This window comes from Staurois parvus, unplaced genomic scaffold (assembly GCF_062004578.1).
Source record: "Staurois parvus isolate SC_StPar_1 unplaced genomic scaffold, SC_StPar_1.0 ptg002756l, whole genome shotgun sequence".
Classification (NCBI taxonomy): Eukaryota; Metazoa; Chordata; class Amphibia; order Anura; family Ranidae; genus Staurois; species Staurois parvus.
This window is the reverse complement of record NW_028320552.1, coordinates 422,601-441,353: the sequence shown is the minus strand read 5'-3', so window position 1 is coordinate 441,353 and position 18,753 is coordinate 422,601. Positions and strand designations below refer to the sequence as shown.

Genomic DNA, 18,753 nt, shown 5'->3' with positions numbered 1-18,753 from the left:
CTCAGCCCTGCGAGCCAAAGGCTTGAAGTCAGGCCAGGGGAAGGCGGGAAGGAGAAGGAGGAGCGGTTGAGGCCAGGCTGGCGTGGTGTGCTTGTGCCTGAGGAGGTGCGGTCAGGAAGAGGTTAAAGAGGGAGCAAAGCAGCGGGGGGGGAGGCAGGGGTTTGAGGAGAGTGAGTGAGAGAGGAGAGACGGGGCGGTGTGTCAGTTGGGGCGGTGTGTCAGTTGTGCCGGTGGGTGAGAAGGAAACAGCAGCAGCAGCAGCAGCAGCAGCAGCAGGCGGCTTGTCCTGGGTAGTAGAGCCGAGGAAAGGCGGAGGCCAGGCTGCCCGTGACAAGTAGAAGAGGCTTGAAGGAGAGCCTGAGTACTGCCTACGGCCACACCACCCTGAACGCGCCCGATCTTGTCTGATCTCGGAAGCTAAGCAGGGTCGGGCCTGGTTAGTACTTGGATGGGAGACCGCCTGGGAATACCAGGTGCTGTAGGCTTTTGCTTTTCCTCCAGCAGGGGTCACTCTCCTCTCCTCCATGGCTCTTTCACATTCACTTTTACCTCCCCGCTCTCCAAGCCCTCCTGCTGCACACCTGCACTCAAGGAAACAACCTTTTCATCCCCTGCTCATTTGCCAGCTCGGCCCACTCACAAACAAATCAGCCCTCTCAAAATACAATGCTAGCTGCATTGGAACACTCACAGACAGAAGAGCAAGAAAAAAACTCACAAGAAATGCATGGCTAACAAATCAGGCGCTCATTTGCAGGTTCACCAGGGAACACAGGCATCTCATCCCCTTCACAAAACAGGGCTTAGTGCTTGCTGGCAAATCCCTTCTTGGCAATCCCAGAGGTCAGGCGTTACCTGGAGTTGGCCACCAGCTTTGCACACATCTCAGGAGGGATTTTGGCCCACTCCTCTTGGCAGATCCTCTCCAAATCATGAAGGTTTGGCGGCTGACGTTTGGCAACTCCAACTTTCAGCTCCCTCCACAGAGATATTGTCAGCCGGATGAAGGTCTGGAGACTGGCTAGGCCACTCCAGGAGCTTAACGTGCTTCTTCTCCAGCCACTGCTTTGTTGCCTTGGCCGCGTGTTTTGGCTCCTTGTCATGCTGGAACAGCCACCCGCCATTCATTTTCAATGCCCTGGCTGAGGGGAGAAGGTTCTTGCCCAAGATTTGCCGCTCCATTGCCCCGTCCATGGTCCCCTTGATGCGGTGCAGTTGTCCTGTCCCCTTAGCAGAAAAACACCCCCAAAGCAGCATATTTCCACCACCATGTTTGACAGTTGGGATGGTGTTGTTGGGGTCATAGGCAGCATTCCTCGTCCTCCGCCTCCAAACACGGCGAGTTGAGTTGATGCCAAAGAGCTCCATGTTGGTCGTCTCATCTGACCACGACACTTTCAACCAGTCCTGCTCTGCCTCATTCAGATGTTCAGTGGCAAACTTCAGACGGGCCTGGACATGTGCTCTCTTGAGCAGAGGGACCTTGCGGGCACTGCGGGATTTCAATCCTCGTCGGCGTAGTGTGTTACCCATTGTTCTCTTGGTGACTGCGGTCCCAGCTGGCCGGAGATGATTGACAAGATCCTCACTCGTAGTTCTGGGATGATGCCTCACTGTTGTCATGATCATTGACACTCCACGAGGGGAGATCTTGCACGGGGCACCGGTCCTAGGGAGACTGACAGTTGCTTTGTGTTTCTTCCATTTGCGAATGATTGCACCGACTGTTGTCACCTTCTCACCAAGCTGCTTGGCCATAGTTTGGTAGCACAGTCCAGCCTTGTGTAGGTCTTCGATCCTGTTCCTGACATCCCTGGACAGCTCTTTGGTCTTTGCCGTGGTGGAGGGTTTGGAATCTGATGGTTTGATTGCTCCTGTGGACAGGTGTCTTTTATACAGGTCAGAAAATGAGATTAGCATCTCTCCCTTTAAGAGGCTGCTTCTAATCTCAGCTTGTTACCTGTGTGAAAGACACCTGGGAGCCAGAAATGCCGCTGAATGATAGGGGATGGAATACCTATTTCCCTCAGGAACATGCGAATCAGCGCATCATTGGTTAGACATGCAGTTCTTTTGAATGTTTTCTTGCTAGTCTGTCTCTCAGTCAATACACCTAGCATTGGATTTTTAGACCGATCGATCATTTGTTTGTGAGCGGGCAAAGATTCAAAATCAGCAGGGGGTGAAATACTCCTTTCCTTCACTGTAGCTCCCCCAAAGTCCCCAGGCCAGCCTAGGCTTTTCTGAGCCCGCTTCCCTTTTGCGGGCCGCTCTTTTCAAAACACGCTGGCTTTCTTCTCTGTGTCCCTCAGGAGCTGGCCACGCATCCAGCCCCCTCCGGCAGCGGAGCAACGCTCAGACGCCAGCCCCAGCCAGCTAGCCCCGTCCTGCATCCCGCTTAGGCTCCGCGGCCCAGCCCTTTGCCAGCGCTCTCCTCAGCCGCTTTGGCGCTCTCACGCCTGCTCTCCAGTCGCCTTGCGCCGACACATTCCGCTGCGCTCCCCAGGCCGGGGGACAGCAGCGGGGAAGGCACGCGCGCCGGCCCCCCAAGCCAGCCAGAAGCAACAGAGCCGCCGAAGGCCACGATACCTGCGCCCTGAGGCGGTTAGAGCGCCGGGCCCGCTGCTGGAGGCAGGGGCCTGTGCGTCAGGGCCCTGTGGTGTGCGCAAGGGGGAGCCGGCCACTGGGGCGGTGAAAAAGAGCGAGGGCCGGAGCGCAAGGAACTGGCGTTTGTAGGCCCCGGTGCCAGCAGGGTCCCTAGCCTTGGTTTGGGTCAGGGGCAGGGAGGCGGGAGCGCTGTCCGGCGCCCCGAGAGGTCTGGCTGGCAAGCGAGCGTAGGCCCCTTGCTTTGCGGTGCGCTTTGCGGCTGCTGTGTCCAAAGCTTGCTCCCCGCGGCTGGTGTGGTGCTCAGCCCTGCGAGCCAAAGGCTTGAAGTCAGGCCAGGGGAAGGCGGGAAGGAGAAGGAGGAGCGGTTGAGGCCAGGCTGGCGTGGTGTGCTTGTGCCTGAGGAGGTGCGGTCAGGAAGAGGTTAAAGAGCGAGCAAAGCAGCGGGGGGGAGGCAGGGGTTTGAGGAGAGTGAGTGAGAGAGGAGAGACGGGGCGGTGTGTCAGTTGGGGCGGTGTGTCAGTTGTGCCGGTGGGTGAGAAGGAAACAGCAGCAGCAGCAGCAGCAGCAGCAGCAGGCGGCTTGTCCTGGGTAGTAGAGCCGAGGAAAGGCGGAGGCCAGGCTGCCCGTGACAAGTAGAAGAGGCTTGAAGGAGAGCCTGAGTACTGCCTACGGCCACACCACCCTGAACGCGCCCGATCTCGTCTGATCTCGGAAGCTAAGCAGGGTCGGGCCTGGTTAGTACTTGGATGGGAGACCGCCTGGGAATACCAGGTGCTGTAGGCTTTTGTTTTTCCTCCAGCAGGGGTCACTCTCCTCTCCTCCATGGCTCTTTCACATTCACTTTTACCTCCCCGCTCTCCAAGCCCTCCTGCTGCACACCTGCACTCAAGGAAACAACCTTTTCATCCCCTGCTCATTTGCCAGCTCGGCCCACTCACAAACAAATCAGCCCTCTCAAAATACAATGCTAGCTGCATTGGAACACTCACAGACAGAAGAGCAAGAAAAAAACTTACAAGAAATGCATGGCTAACAAATCAGGCGCTCATTTGCAGGTTCACCAGGGAACACAGGCATCTCATCCCCTTCACAAAACAGGGCTTAGTGCTTGCTGGCAAATCCCTTCTTGGCAATCCCAGAGGTCAGGCGTTACCTGGAGTTGGCCACCAGCTTTGCACACATCTCAGGAGGGATTTTGGCCCACTCCTCTTGGCAGATCCTCTCCAAATCATGAAGGTTTGGCGGCTGACGTTTGGCAACTCCAACTTTCAGCTCCCTCCACAGAGATATTGTCAGCCGGATGAAGGTCTGGAGACTGGCTAGGCCACTCCAGGAGCTTAACGTGCTTCTTCTCCAGCCGCTGCTTTGTTGCCTTGGCCGCGTGTTTTGGCTCCTTGTCATGCTGGAACAGCCACCCGCCATTCATTTTCAATGCCCTGGCTGAGGGGAGAAGGTTCTTGCCCAAGATTTGCCGCTCCATTGCCCCGTCCATGGTCCCCTTGATGCGGTGCAGTTGTCCTGTCCCCTTAGCAGAAAAACACCCCCAAAGCAGCATATTTCCACCACCATGTTTGACAGTTGGGATGGTGTTGTTGGGGTCATAGGCAGCATTCCTCGTCCTCCGCCTCCAAACACGGCGAGTTGAGTTGATGCCAAAGAGCTCCATGTTGGTCGTCTCATCTGACCACGACACTTTCAACCAGTCCTGCTCTGCCTCATTCAGATGTTCAGTGGCAAACTTCAGACGGGCCTGGACATGTGCTCTCTTGAGCACAGGGACCTTGCGGGCACTGCGGGATTTCAATCCTCGTCGGCGTAGTGTGTTACCCATTGTCCTCTTGGTGACTGCGGTCCCAGCTGGCCGGAGATGATTGACAAGATCCTCACTCGTAGTTCTGGGATGATGCCTCACTGTTGTCATGATCATTGACACTCCACGAGGGGAGATCTTGCACGGGGCACCGGTCCTAGGGAGACTGACAGTTGCTTTGTGTTTCTTCCATTTGCGAATGATTGCACCGACTGTTGTCACCTTCTCACCAAGCTGCTTGGCCATAGTTTGGTAGCCCAGTCCAGCCTTGTGTAGGTCTTCGATCCTGTTCCTGACATCCCTGGACAGCTCTTTGGTCTTTGCCGTGGTGGAGGGTTTGGAATCTGATGGTTTGATTGCTCCTGTGGACAGGTGTCTTTTATACAGGTCAGAAAATGAGATTAGCATCTCTCCCTTTAAGAGGCTGCTTCTAATCTCAGCTTGTTACCTGTGTGAAAGACACCTGGGAGCCAGAAATGCCGCTGAATGATAGGGGATGGAATACCTATTTCCCTCAGGAACATGCGAATCAGCGCATCATTGGTTAGACATGCAGTTCTTTTGAATGTTTTCTTGCTAGTCTGTCTCTCAGTCAATACACCTAGCATTGGATTTTTAGACCGATCGATCATTTGTTTGTGAGCGGGCAAAGATTCAAAATCAGCAGGGGGTGAAATACTCCTTTCCTTCACTGTAGCTCCCCCAAAGTCCCCAGGCCAGCCTAGGCTTTTCTGAGCCCGCTTCCCTTTTGCGGGCCGCTCTTTTCAAAACACGCTGGCTTTCTTCTCTGTGTCCCTCAGGAGCTGGCCACGCATCCAGCCCCCTCCGGCAGCGGAGCAACGCTCAGACGCCAGCCCCAGCCAGCTAGCCCCGTCCTGCATCCCGCTTAGGCTCCGCGGCCCAGCCCTTTGCCAGCGCTCTCCTCAGCCGCTTTGGCGCTCTCACGCCTGCTCTCCAGTCGCCTTGCGCCGACACATTCCGCTGCGCTCCCCAGGCCGGGGGACAGCAGCGGGGAAGGCACGCGCGCCGGCCCCCCAAGCCAGCCAGAAGCAACAGAGCCGCCGAAGGCCACGATACCTGCGCCCTGAGGCGGTTAGAGCGCCGGGCCCGCTGCTGGAGGCAGGGGCCTGTGCGTCAGGGCCCTGTGGTGTGCGCAAGGGGGAGCCGGCCACTGGGGCGGTGAAAAAGAGCGAGGGCCGGAGCGCAAGGAACTGGCGTTTGTAGGCCCCGGTGCCAGCAGGGTCCCTAGCCTTGGTTTGGGTCAGGGGCAGGGAGGCGGGAGCGCTGTCCGGCGCCCCGAGAGGTCTGGCTGGCAAGCGAGCGTAGGCCCCTTGCTTTGCGGTGCGCTTTGCGGCTGCTGTGTCCAAAGCTTGCTCCCCGCGGCTGGTGTGGTGCTCAGCCCTGCGAGCCAAAGGCTTGAAGTCAGGCCAGGGGAAGGCGGGAAGGAGAAGGAGGAGCGGTTGAGGCCAGGCTGGCGTGGTGTGCTTGTGCCTGAGGAGGTGCGGTCAGGAGGAGGTTAAAGAGCGAGCAAAGCAGCGGGGGGGGGGGAGGCAGGGGTTTGAGGAGAGTGAGTGAGAGAGGAGAGACGGGGCGGTGTGTCAGTTGGGGCGGTGTGTCAGTTGTGCCGGTGGGTGAGAAGGAAACAGCAGCAGCAGCAGCAGCAGCAGCAGCAGCAGGCGGCTTGTCCTGGGTAGTAGAGCCGAGGAAAGGCGGAGGCCAGGCTGCCCGTGACAAGTAGAAGAGGCTTGAAGGAGAGCCTGAGTACTGCCTACGGCCACACCACCCTGAACGCGCCCGATCTCGTCTGATCTCGGAAGCTAAGCAGGGTCGGGCCTGGTTAGTACTTGGATGGGAGACCGCCTGGGAATACCAGGTGCTGTAGGCTTTTGCTTTTCCTCCAGCAGAGGTCACTCTCCTCTCCTCCATGGCTCTTTCACATTCACTTTTACCTCCCCGCTCTCCAAGCCCTCCTGCTGCACACCTGCACTCAAGGAAACAACCTTTTCATCCCCTGCTCATTTGCCAGCTCGGCCCACTCACAAACAAATCAGCCCTCTCAAAATACAATGCTAGCTGCATTGGAACACTCACAGACAGAAGAGCAAGAAAAAAACTCACAAGAAATGCATGGCTAACAAATCAGGCGCTCATTTGCAGGTTCACCAGGGAACACAGGCATCTCATCCCCTTCACAAAACAGGGCTTAGTGCTTGCTGGCAAATCCCTTCTTGGCAATCCCAGAGGTCAGGCGTTACCTGGAGTTGGCCACCAGCTTTGCACACATCTCAGGAGGGATTTTGGCCCACTCCTCTTGGCAGATCCTCTCCAAATCATGAAGGTTTGGCGGCTGACGTTTGGCAACTCCAACTTTCAGCTCCCTCCACAGAGATATTGTCAGCCGGATGAAGGTCTGGAGACTGGCTAGGCCACTCCAGGAGCTTAACGTGCTTCTTCTCCAGCCGCTGCTTTGTTGCCTTGGCCGCGTGTTTTGGCTCCTTGTCATGCTGGAACAGCCACCCGCCATTCATTTTCAATGCCCTGGCTGAGGGGAGAAGGTTCTTGCCCAAGATTTGCCGCTCCATTGCCCCGTCCATGGTCCCCTTGATGCGGTGCAGTTGTCCTGTCCCCTTAGCAGAAAAACACCCCCAAAGCAGCATATTTCCACCACCATGTTTGACAGTTGGGATGGTGTTGTTGGGGTCATAGGCAGCATTCCTCGTCCTCCGCCTCCAAACACGGCGAGTTGAGTTGATGCCAAAGAGCTCCATGTTGGTCGTCTCATCTGACCACGACACTTTCAACCAGTCCTGCTCTGCCTCATTCAGATGTTCAGTGGCAAACTTCAGACGGGCCTGGACATGTGCTCTCTTGAGCAGAGGGACCTTGCGGGCACTGCGGGATTTCAATCCTCGTCGGCGTAGTGTGTTACCCATTGTTCTCTTGGTGACTGCGGTCCCAGCTGGCCGGAGATGATTGACAAGATCCTCACTCGTAGTTCTGGGATGATGCCTCACTGTTGTCATGATCATTGACACTCCACGAGGGGAGATCTTGCACGGGGCACCGGTCCTAGGGAGACTGACAGTTGCTTTGTGTTTCTTCCATTTGCGAATGATTGCACCGACTGTTGTCACCTTCTCACCAAGCTGCTTGGCCATAGTTTGGTAGCCCAGTCCAGCCTTGTGTAGGTCTTCGATCCTGTTCCTGACATCCCTGGACAGCTCTTTGGTCTTTGCCGTGGTGGAGGGTTTGGAATCTGATGGTTTGATTGCTCCTGTGGACAGGTGTCTTTTATACAGGTCAGAAAATGAGATTAGCATCTCTCCCTTTAAGAGGCTGCTTCTAATCTCAGCTTGTTACCTGTGTGAAAGACACCTGGGAGCCAGAAATGCCGCTGAATGATAGGGGATGGAATACCTATTTCCCTCAGGAACATGCGAATCAGCGCATCATTGGTTAGACATGCAGTTCTTTTGAATGTTTTCTTGCTAGTCTGTCTCTCAGTCAATACACCTAGCATTGGATTTTTAGACCGATCGATCATTTGTTTGTGAGCGGGCAAAGATTCAAAATCAGCAGGGGGTGAAATACTCCTTTCCTTCACTGTAGCTCCCCCAAAGTCCCCAGGCCAGCCTAGGCTTTTCTGAGCCCGCTTCCCTTTTGCGGGCCGCTCTTTTCAAAACACGCTGGCTTTCTTCTCTGTGTCCCTCAGGAGCTGGCCACGCATCCAGCCCCCTCCGGCAGCGGAGCAACGCTCAGACGCCAGCCCCAGCCAGCTAGCCCCGTCCTGCATCCCGCTTAGGCTCCGCGGCCCAGCCCTTTGCCAGCGCTCTCCTCAGCCGCTTTGGCGCTCTCACGCCTGCTCTCCAGTCGCCTTGCGCCGACACATTCCGCTGCGCTCCCCAGGCCGGGGGACAGCAGCGGGGAAGGCACGCGCGCCGGCCCCCCAAGCCAGCCAGAAGCAACAGAGCCGCCGAAGGCCACGATACCTGCGCCCTGAGGCGGTTAGAGCGCCGGGCCCGCTGCTGGAGGCAGGGGCCTGTGCGTCAGGGCCCTGTGGTGTGCGCAAGGGGGAGCCGGCCACTGGGGCGGTGAAAAAGAGCGAGGGCCGGAGCGCAAGGAACTGGCGTTTGTAGGCCCCGGTGCCAGCAGGGTCCCTAGCCTTGGTTTGGGTCAGGGGCAGGGAGGCGGGAGCGCTGTCCGGCGCCCCGAGAGGTCTGGCTGGCAAGCGAGCGTAGGCCCCTTGCTTTGCGGTGCGCTTTGCGGCTGCTGTGTCCAAAGCTTGCTCCCCGCGGCTGGTGTGGTGCTCAGCCCTGCGAGCCAAAGGCTTGAAGTCAGGCCAGGGGAAGGCGGGAAGGAGAAGGAGGAGCGGTTGAGGCCAGGCTGGCGTGGTGTGCTTGTGCCTGAGGAGGTGCGGTCAGGAAGAGGTTAAAGAGGGAGCAAAGCAGCGGGGGGGGAGGCAGGGGTTTGAGGAGAGTGAGTGAGAGAGGAGAGACGGGGCGGTGTGTCAGTTGGGGCGGTGTGTCAGTTGTGCCGGTGGGTGAGAAGGAAACAGCAGCAGCAGCAGCAGCAGCAGCAGCAGCAGCAGGCGGCTTGTCCTGGGTAGTAGAGCCAAGGAAAGGCGGAGGCCAGGCTGCCCGTGACAAGTAGAAGAGGCTTGAAGGAGAGCATGAGTACTGCCTACGGCCACACCACCCTGAACGCGCCCGATCTCGTCTGATCTCGGAAGCTAAGCAGGGTCGGGCCTGGTTAGTACTTGGATGGGAGACCGCCTGGGAATACCAGGTGCTGTAGGCTTTTGCTTTTCCTCCAGCAGGGGTCACTCTCCTCTCCTCCATGGCTCTTTCACATTCACTTTTACCTCCCCGCTCTCCAAGCCCTCCTGCTGCACACCTGCACTCAAGGAAACAACCTTTTCATCCCCTGCTCATTTGCCAGCTCGGCCCACTCACAAACAAATCAGCCCTCTCAAAATACAATGCTAGCTGCATTGGAACACTCACAGACAGAAGAGCAAGAAAAAAACTCACAAGAAATGCATGGCTAACAAATCAGGCGCTCATTTGCAGGTTCACCAGGGAACACAGGCATCTCATCCCCTTCACAAAACAGGGCTTAGTGCTTGCTGGCAAATCCCTTCTTGGCAATCCCAGAGGTCAGGCGTTACCTGGAGTTGGCCACCAGCTTTGCACACATCTCAGGAGGGATTTTGGCCCACTCCTCTTGGCAGATCCTCTCCAAATCATGAAGGTTTGGCGGCTGACGTTTGGCAACTCCAACTTTCAGCTCCCTCCACAGAGATATTGTCAGCCGGATGAAGGTCTGGAGACTGGCTAGGCCACTCCAGGAGCTTAACGTGCTTCTTCTCCAGCCGCTGCTTTGTTGCCTTGGCCGCGTGTTTTGGCTCCTTGTCATGCTGGAACAGCCACCCGCCATTCATTTTCAATGCCCTGGCTGAGGGGAGAAGGTTCTTGCCCAAGATTTGCCGCTCCATTGCCCCGTCCATGGTCCCCTTGATGCGGTGCAGTTGTCCTGTCCCCTTAGCAGAAAAACACCCCCAAAGCAGCATATTTCCACCACCATGTTTGACAGTTGGGATGGTGTTGTTGGGGTCATAGGCAGCATTCCTCGTCCTCCGCCTCCAAACACGGCGAGTTGAGTTGATGCCAAAGAGCTCCATGTTGGTCGTCTCATCTGACCACGACACTTTCAACCAGTCCTGCTCTGCCTCATTCAGATGTTCAGTGGCAAACTTCAGACGGGCCTGGACATGTGCTCTCTTGAGCAGAGGGACCTTGCGGGCACTGCGGGATTTCAATCCTCGTCGGCGTAGTGTGTTACCCATTGTCCTCTTGGTGACTGCGGTCCCAGCTGGCCGGAGATGATTGACAAGATCCTCACTCGTAGTTCTGGGATGATGCCTCACTGTTGTCATGATCATTGACACTCCACGAGGGGAGATCTTGCACGGGGCACCGGTCCTAGGGAGACTGACAGTTGCTTTGTGTTTCTTCCATTTGCGAATGATTGCACCGACTGTTGTCACCTTCTCACCAAGCTGCTTGGCCATAGTTTGGTAGCCCAGTCCAGCCTTGTGTAGGTCTTCGATCCTGTTCCTGACATCCCTGGACAGCTCTTTGGTCTTTGCCATGGTGGAGGGTTTGGAATCTGATGGTTTGATTGCTCCTGTGGACAGGTGTCTTTTATACAGGTCAGAAAATGAGATTAGCATCTCTCCCTTTAAGAGGCTGCTTCTAATCTCAGCTTGTTACCTGTGTGAAAGACACCTGGGAGCCAGAAATGCCGCTGAATGATAGGGGATGGAATACCTATTTCCCTCAGGAACATGCGAATCAGCGCATCATTGGTTAGACATGCAGTTCTTTTGAATGTTTTCTTGCTAGTCTGTCTCTCAGTCAATACACCTAGCATTGGATTTTTAGACCGATCGATCATTTGTTTGTGAGCGGGCAAAGATTCAAAATCAGCAGGGGGTGAAATACTCCTTTCCTTCACTGTAGCTCCCCCAAAGTCCCCAGGCCAGCCTAGGCTTTTCTGAGCCCGCTTCCCTTTTGCGGGCCGCTCTTTTCAAAACACGCTGGCTTTCTTCTCTGTGTCCCTCAGGAGCTGGCCACGCATCCAGCCCCCTCCGGCAGCGGAGCAACGCTCAGACGCCAGCCCCAGCCAGCTAGCCCCGTCCTGCATCCCGCTTAGGCTCCGCGGCCCAGCCCTTTGCCAGCGCTCTCCTCAGCCGCTTTGGCGCTCTCACGCCTGCTCTCCAGTCGCCTTGCGCCGACACATTCCGCTGCGCTCCCCAGGCCGGGGGACAGCAGCGGGGAAGGCACGCGCGCCGGCCCCCCAAGCCAGCCAGAAGCAACAGAGCCGCCGAAGGCCACGATACCTGCGCCCTGAGGCGGTTAGAGCGCCAGGCCCGCTGCTGGAGGCAGGGGCCTGTGCGTCAGGGCCCTGTGGTGTGCGCAAGGGGGAGCCGGCCACTGGGGCGGTGAAAAAGAGCGAGGGCCGGAGCGCAAGGAACTGGCGTTTGTAGGCCCCGGTGCCAGCAGGGTCCCTAGCCTTGGTTTGGGTCAGGGGCAGGGAGGCGGGAGCGCTGTTCGGCGCCCCGAGAGGTCTGGCTGGCAAGCGAGCGTAGGCCCCTTGCTTTGCGGTGCGCTTTGCGGCTGCTGTGTCCAAAGCTTGCTCCCCGCGGCTGGTGTGGTGCTCAGCCCTGCGAGCCAAAGGCTTGAAGTCAGGCCAGGGGAAGGCGGGAAGGAGAAGGAGGAGCGGTTGAGGCCAGGCTGGCGTGGTGTGCTTGTGCCTGAGGAGGTGCGGTCAGGAAGAGGTTAAAGAGGGAGCAAAGCAGCGGGGGGGGAGGCAGGGGTTTGAGGAGAGTGAGTGAGAGAGGAGAGACGGGGCGGTGTGTCAGTTGGGGCGGTGTGTCAGTTGTGCCGGTGGGTGAGAAGGAAACAGCAGCAGCAGCAGCAGCAGGCGGCTTGTCCTGGGTAGTAGAGCCGAGGAAAGGCGGAGGCCAGGCTGCCCGTGACAAGTAGAAGAGGCTTGAAGGAGAGCATGAGTACTGCCTACGGCCACACCACCCTGAACGCGCCCAATCTCGTCTGATCTCGGAAGCTAAGCAGGGTCGGGCCTGGTTAGTACTTGGATGGGAGACCGCCTGGGAATACCAGGTGCTGTAGGCTTTTGCTTTTCCTCCAGCAGGGGTCACTCTCCTCTCCTCCATGGCTCTTTCACATTCACTTTTACCTCCCCGCTCTCCAAGCCCTCCTGCTGCACACCTGCACTCAAGGAAACAACCTTTTCATCCCCTGCTCATTTGCCAGCTCGGCCCACTCACAAACAAATCAGCCCTCTCAAAATACAATGCTAGCTGCATTGGAACACTCACAGACAGAAGAGCAAGAAAAAAACTCACAAGAAATGCATGGCTAACAAATCAGGCGCTCATTTGCAGGTTCACCAGGGAACACAGGCATCTCATCCCCTTCACAAAACAGGGCTTAGTGCTTGCTGGCAAATCCCTTCTTGGCAATCCCAGAGGTCAGGCGTTACCTGGAGTTGGCCACCAGCTTTGCACACATCTCAGGAGGGATTTTGGCCCACTCCTCTTGGCAGATCCTCTCCAAATCATGAAGGTTTGGCGGCTGACGTTTGGCAACTCCAACTTTCAGCTCCCTCCACAGAGATATTGTCAGCCGGATGAAGGTCTGGAGACTGGCTAGGCCACTCCAGGAGCTTAACGTGCTTCTTCTCCAGCCGCTGCTTTGTTGCCTTGGCCGCGTGTTTTGGCTCCTTGTCATGCTGGAACAGCCACCCGCCATTCATTTTCAATGCCCTGGCTGAGGGGAGAAGGTTCTTGCCCAAGATTTGCCGCTCCATTGCCCCGTCCATGGTCCCCTTGATGCGGTGCAGTTGTCCTGTCCCCTTAGCAGAAAAACACCCCCAAAGCAGCATATTTCCACCACCATGTTTGACAGTTGGGATGGTGTTGTTGGGGTCATAGGCAGCATTCCTCGTCCTCCGCCTCCAAACACGGCGAGTTGAGTTGATGCCAAAGAGCTCCATGTTGGTCGTCTCATCTGACCACGACACTTTCAACCAGTCCTGCTCTGCCTCATTCAGATGTTCAGTGGCAAACTTCAGACGGGCCTGGACATGTGCTCTCTTGAGCAGAGGGACCTTGCGGGCACTGCGGGATTTCAATCCTCGTCGGCGTAGTGTGTTACCCATTGTCCTCTTGGTGACTGCGGTCCCAGCTGGCCGGAGATGATTGACAAGATCCTCACTCGTAGTTCTGGGATGATGCCTCACTGTTGTCATGATCATTGACACTCCACGAGGGGAGATCTTGCACGGGGCACCGGTCCTAGGGAGACTGACAGTTGCTTTGTGTTTCTTCCATTTGCGAATGATTGCACCGACTGTTGTCACCTTCTCACCAAGCTGCTTGGCCATAGTTTGGTAGCCCAGTCCAGCCTTGTGTAGGTCTTCGATCCTGTTCCTGACATCCCTGGACAGCTCTTTGGCCTTTGCCGTGGTGGAGGGTTTGGAATCTGATGGTTTGATTGCTCCTGTGGACAGGTGTCTTTTATACAGGTCAGAAAATGAGATTAGCATCTCTCCCTTTAAGAGGCTGCTTCTAATCTCAGCTTGTTACCTGTGTGAAAGACACCTGGGAGCCAGAAATGCCGCTGAATGATAGGGGATGGAATACCTATTTCCCTCAGGAACATGCGAATCAGCGCATCATTGGTTAGACATGCAGTTCTTTTGAATGTTTTCTTGCTAGTCTGTCTCTCAGTCAATACACCTAGCACTGGATTTTTAGACCGATCGATCATTTGTTTGTGAGCGGGCAAAGATTCAAAATCAGCAGGGGGTGAAATACTCCTTTCCTTCACTGTAGCTCCCCCAAAGTCCCCAGGCCAGCCTAGGCTTTTCTGAGCCCGCTTCCCTTTTGCGGGCCGCTCTTTTCAAAACATGCTGGCTTTCTTCTCTGTGTCCCTCAGGAGCTGGCCACGCATCCAGCCCCCTCCGGCAGCGGAGCAACGCTCAGACGCCAGCCCCAGCCAGCTAGCCCCGTCCTGCATCCCGCTTAGGCTCCGCGGCCCAGCCCTTTGCCAGCGCTCTCCTCAGCCGCTTTGGCGCTCTCACGCCTGCTCTCCAGTCGCCTTGCGCCGACACATTCCGCTGCGCTCCCCAGGCCGGGGGACAGCAGCGGGGAAGGCACGCGCGCCGGCCCCCCAAGCCAGCCAGAAGCAACAGAGCCGCCGAAGGCCACGATACCTGCGCCCTGAGGTGGTTAGAGCGCCGGGCCCGCTGCTGGAGGCAGGGGCCTGTGCGTCAGGGCCCTGTGGTGTGCGCAAGGGGGAGCCGGCCACTGGGGCGGTGAAAAAGAGCGAGGGCCGGAGCGCAAGGAACTGGCGTTTGTAGGCCCCGGTGCCAGCAGGGTCCCTAGCCTTGGTTTGGGTCAGGGGCAGGGAGGCGGGAGCGCTGTCCGGCGCCCCGAGAGGTCTGGCTGGCAAGCGAGCGTAGGCCCCTTGCTTTGCGGTGCGCTTTGCGGCTGCTGTGTCCAAAGCTTGCTCCCCGCGGCTGGTGTGGTGCTCAGCCCTGCGAGCCAAAGGCTTGAAGTCAGGCCAGGGGAAGGCGGGAAGGAGAAGGAGGAGCGGTTGAGGCCAGGCTGGCGTGGTGTGCTTGTGCCTGAGGAGGTGCGGTCAGGAAGAGGTTAAAGAGGGAGCAAAGCAGCGGGGGGGGAGGCAGGGGTTTGAGGAGAGTGAGTGAGAGAGGAGAGACGGGGCGGTGTGTCAGTTGGGGCGGTGTGTCAGTTGTGCCGGTGGGTGAGAAGGAAACAGCAGCAACAGCAGCAGCAGGCGGCTTGTCCTGGGTAGTAGAGCCGAGGAAAGGCGGAGGCCAGGCTGCCCGTGACAAGTAGAAGAGGCTTGAAGGAGAGCATGAGTACTGCCTACGGCCACACCACCCTGAACGCGCCCGATCTCGTCTGATCTCGGAAGCTAAGCAGGGTCGGGCCTGGTTAGTACTTGGATGGGAGACCGCCTGGGAATACCAGGTGCTGTAGGCTTTTGCTTTTCCTCCAGCAGGGGTCACTCTCCTCTCCTCCATGGCTCTTTCACATTCACTTTTACCTCCCCGCTCTCCAAGCCCTCCTGCTGCACACCTGCACTCAAGGAAACAACCTTTTCATCCCCTGCTCATTTGCCAGCTCGGCCCACTCACAAACAAATCAGCCCTCTCAAAATACAATGCTAGCTGCATTGGAACACTCACAGACAGAAGAGCAAGAAAAAAACTCACAAGAAATGCATGGCTAACAAATCAGGCGCTCATTTGCAGGTTCACCAGGGAACACAGGCATCTCATCCCCTTCACAAAACAGGGCTTAGTGCTTGCTGGCAAATCCCTTCTTGGCAATCCCAGAGGTCAGGCGTTACCTGGAGTTGGCCACCAGCTTTGCACACATCTCAGGAGGGATTTTGGCCCACTCCTCTTGGCAGATCCTCTCCAAATCATGAAGGTTTGGCGGCTGACGTTTGGCAACTCCAACTTTCAGCTCCCTCCACAGAGATATTGTCAGCCGGATGAAGGTCTGGAGACTGGCTAGGCCACTCCAGGAGCTTAACGTGCTTCTTCTCCAGCCGCTGCTTTGTTGCCTTGGCCGCGTGTTTTGGCTCCTTGTCATGCTGGAACAGCCACCCGCCATTCATTTTCAATGCCCTGGCTGAGGGGAGAAGGTTCTTGCCCAAGATTTGCCGCTCCATTGCCCCGTCCATGGTCCCCTTGATGCGGTGCAGTTGTCCTGTCCCCTTAGCAGAAAAACACCCCCAAAGCAGCATATTTCCACCACCATGTTTGACAGTTGGGATGGTGTTGTTGGGGTCATAGGCAGCATTCCTCGTCCTCCGCCTCCAAACACGGCGAGTTGAGTTGATGCCAAAGAGCTCCATGTTGGTCGTCTCATCTGACCACGACACTTTCAACCAGTCCTGCTCTGCCTCATTCAGATGTTCAGTGGCAAACTTCAGACGGGCCTGGACATGTGCTCTCTTGAGCAGAGGGACCTTGCGGGCACTGCGGGATTTCAATCCTCGTCGGCGTAGTGTGTTACCCATTGTCCTCTTGGTGACTGCGGTCCCAGCTGGCCGGAGATGATTGACAAGATCCTCACTCGTAGTTCTGGGATGATGCCTCACTGTTGTCATGATCATTGACACTCCACGAGGGGAGATCTTGCACGGGGCACCGGTCCTAGGGAGACTGACAGTTGCTTTGTGTTTCTTCCATTTGCGAATGATTGCACCGACTGTTGTCACCTTCTCACCAAGCTGCTTGGCCATAGTTTGGTAGCCCAGTCCAGCCTTGTGTAGGTCTTCGATCCTGTTCCTGACATCCCTGGACAGCTCTTTGGCCTTTGCCGTGGTGGAGGGTTTGGAATCTGATGGTTTGATTGCTCCTGTGGACAGGTGTCTTTTATACAGGTCAGAAAATGAGATTAGCATCTCTCCCTTTAAGAGGCTGCTTCTAATCTCAGCTTGTTACCTGTGTGAAAGACACCTGGGAGCCAGAAATGCCGCTGAATGATAGGGGATGGAATACCTATTTCCCTCAGGAACATGCGAATCAGCGCATCATTGGTTAGACATGCAGTTCTTTTGAATGTTTTCTTGCTAGTCTGTCTCTCAGTCAATACACCTAGCATTGGATTTTTAGACCGATCGATCATTTGTTTGTGAGCGGGCAAAGATTCAAAATCAGCAGGGGGTGAAATACTCCTTTCCTTCACTGTAGCTCCCCCAAAGTCCCCAGGCCAGCCTAGGCTTTTCTGAGCCCGCTTCCCTTTTGCGGGCCGCTCTTTTCAAAACATGCTGGCTTTCTTCTCTGTGTCCCTCAGGAGCTGGCCACGCATCCAGCCCCCTCCGGCAGCGGAGCAACGCTCAGACGCCAGCCCCAGCCAGCTAGCCCCGTCCTGCATCCCGCTTAGGCTCCGCGGCCCAGCCCTTTGCCAGCGCTCTCCTCAGCCGCTTTGGCGCTCTCACGCCTGCTCTCCAGTCGCCTTGCGCCGACACATTCCGCTGCGCTCCCCAGGCCGGGGGACAGCAGCGGGGAAGGCACGCGCGCCGGCCCCCCAAGCCAGCCAGAAGCAACAGAGCCGCCGAAGGCCACGATACCTGCGCCCTGAGGTGGTTAGAGCGCCGGGCCCGCTGCTGGAGGCAGGGGCCTGTGCGTCAGGGCCCTGTGGTGTGCGCAAGGGGGAGCCGGCCACTGGGGCGGTGAAAAAGAGCGAGGGCCGGAGCGCAAGGAACTGGCGTTTGTAGGCCCCGGTGCCAGCAGGGTCCCTAGCCTTGGTTTGGGTCAGGGGCAGGGAGGCGGGAGCGCTGTCCGGCGCCCCGAGAGGTCTGGCTGGCAAGCGAGCGTAGGCCCCTTGCTTTGCGGTGCGCTTTGCGGCTGCTGTGTCCAAAGCTTGCTCCCCGCGGCTGGTGTGGTGCTCAGCCCTGCGAGCCAAAGGCTTGAAGTCAGGCCAGGGGAAGGCGGGAAGGAGAAGGAGGAGCGGTTGAGGCCAGGCTGGCGTGGTGTGCTTGTGCCTGAGGAGGTGCGGTCAGGAAGAGGTTAAAGAGGGAGCAAAGCAGCGGGGGGGGAGGCAGGGGTTTGAGGAGAGTGAGTGAGAGAGGAGAGACGGGGCGGTGTGTCAGTTGGGGCGGTGTGTCAGTTGTGCCGGTGGGTGAGAAGGAAACAGCAGCAACAGCAGCAGCAGGCGGCTTGTCCTGGGTAGTAGAGCCGAGGAAAGGCGGAGGCCAGGCTGCCCGTGACAAGTAGAAGAGGCTTGAAGGAGAGCATGAGTACTGCCTACGGCCACACCACCCTGAACGCGCCCGATCTCGTCTGATCTCGGAAGCTAAGCAGGGTCGGGCCTGGTTAGTACTTGGATGGGAGACCGCCTGGGAATACCAGGTGCTGTAGGCTTTTGCTTTTCCTCCAGCAGGGGTCACTCTCCTCTCCTCCATGGCTCTTTCACATTCACTTTTACCTCCCCGCTCTCCAAGCCCTCCTGCTGCACACCTGCACTCAAGGAAACAACCTTTTCATCCCCTGCTCATTTGCCAGCTCGGCCCACTCACAAACAAATCAGCCCTCTCAAAATACAATGCTAGCTGCATTGGAACACTCACAGACAGAAGAGCAAGAAAAAAACTCACAAGAAATGCATGGCTAACAAATCAGGCGCTCATTTGCAGGTTCACCAGGGAACACAGGCATCTCATCCCCTTCACAAAACAGGGCTTAGTGCTTGCTGGCAAATCCCTTCTTGGCAATCCCAGAGGTCAGGCGTTACCTGGAGTTGGCCACCAGCTTTGCACACATCTCAGGAGGGATTTTGGCCCACTCCTCTTGGCAGATCCTCTCCAAATCATGAAGGTTTGGCGGCTGACGTTTGGCAACTCCAACTTTCAGCTCCCTCCACAGAGATATTGTCAGCCGGATGAAGGTCTGGAGACTGGCTAGGCCACTCCAGGAGCTTAACGTGCTTCTTCTCCAGCCGCTGCTTTGTTGCCTTGGCCGCGTGTTTTGGCTCCTTGTCATGCTGGAACAGCCACCCGCCATTCATTTTCAATGCCCTGGCTGAGGGGAGAAGGTTCTTGCCCAAGATTTGCCGCTCCATTGCCCCGTCCATGGTCCCCTTGATGCGGTGCAGTTGTCCTGTCCCCTTAGCAGAAAAACACCCCCAAAGCAGCATATTTCCACCACCATGTTTGACAGTTGGGATGGTGTTGTTGGGGTCATAGGCAGCATTCCTCGTCCTCCGCCTCCAA

At 57.0% G+C, this 18,753-nt stretch overlaps 7 non-coding genes across 7 annotated transcripts; all 7 read left to right on the top strand.

Moving 5' to 3' along the window:
* The first annotated feature begins 366 nt into the window (after positions 1 to 366).
* On the top strand, positions 367 to 485 carry LOC149429240 (5S ribosomal RNA). Its single transcript, XR_016310517.1, has one exon. It is a non-coding gene; the product is annotated as a 5S ribosomal RNA (ribosomal RNA).
* Positions 486 to 3,271: 2,786 nt separating this feature from the next.
* On the top strand, positions 3,272 to 3,390 carry LOC149429239 (5S ribosomal RNA). The gene has a single exon (XR_016310567.1). It is a non-coding gene; the product is annotated as a 5S ribosomal RNA (ribosomal RNA).
* Positions 3,391 to 6,183: 2,793 nt separating this feature from the next.
* LOC149429238 (5S ribosomal RNA) lies at positions 6,184 to 6,302 on the top strand. The gene has a single exon (XR_016310566.1). It is a non-coding gene; the product is annotated as a 5S ribosomal RNA (ribosomal RNA).
* A 2,793-nt stretch (positions 6,303 to 9,095) lies between these two features.
* On the top strand, positions 9,096 to 9,214 carry LOC149429237 (5S ribosomal RNA). The gene has a single exon (XR_016310565.1). It is a non-coding gene; the product is annotated as a 5S ribosomal RNA (ribosomal RNA).
* Positions 9,215 to 11,992: 2,778 nt separating this feature from the next.
* Positions 11,993 to 12,111, top strand: LOC149429236 (5S ribosomal RNA). The gene has a single exon (XR_016310536.1). It is a non-coding gene; the product is annotated as a 5S ribosomal RNA (ribosomal RNA).
* Positions 12,112 to 14,889: 2,778 nt separating this feature from the next.
* LOC149429235 (5S ribosomal RNA) lies at positions 14,890 to 15,008 on the top strand. The gene has a single exon (XR_016310564.1). It is a non-coding gene; the product is annotated as a 5S ribosomal RNA (ribosomal RNA).
* Positions 15,009 to 17,786: 2,778 nt separating this feature from the next.
* On the top strand, positions 17,787 to 17,905 carry LOC149429234 (5S ribosomal RNA). Its single transcript, XR_016310563.1, has one exon. It is a non-coding gene; the product is annotated as a 5S ribosomal RNA (ribosomal RNA).
* The last annotated feature ends 848 nt before the right edge of the window (positions 17,906 to 18,753 follow it).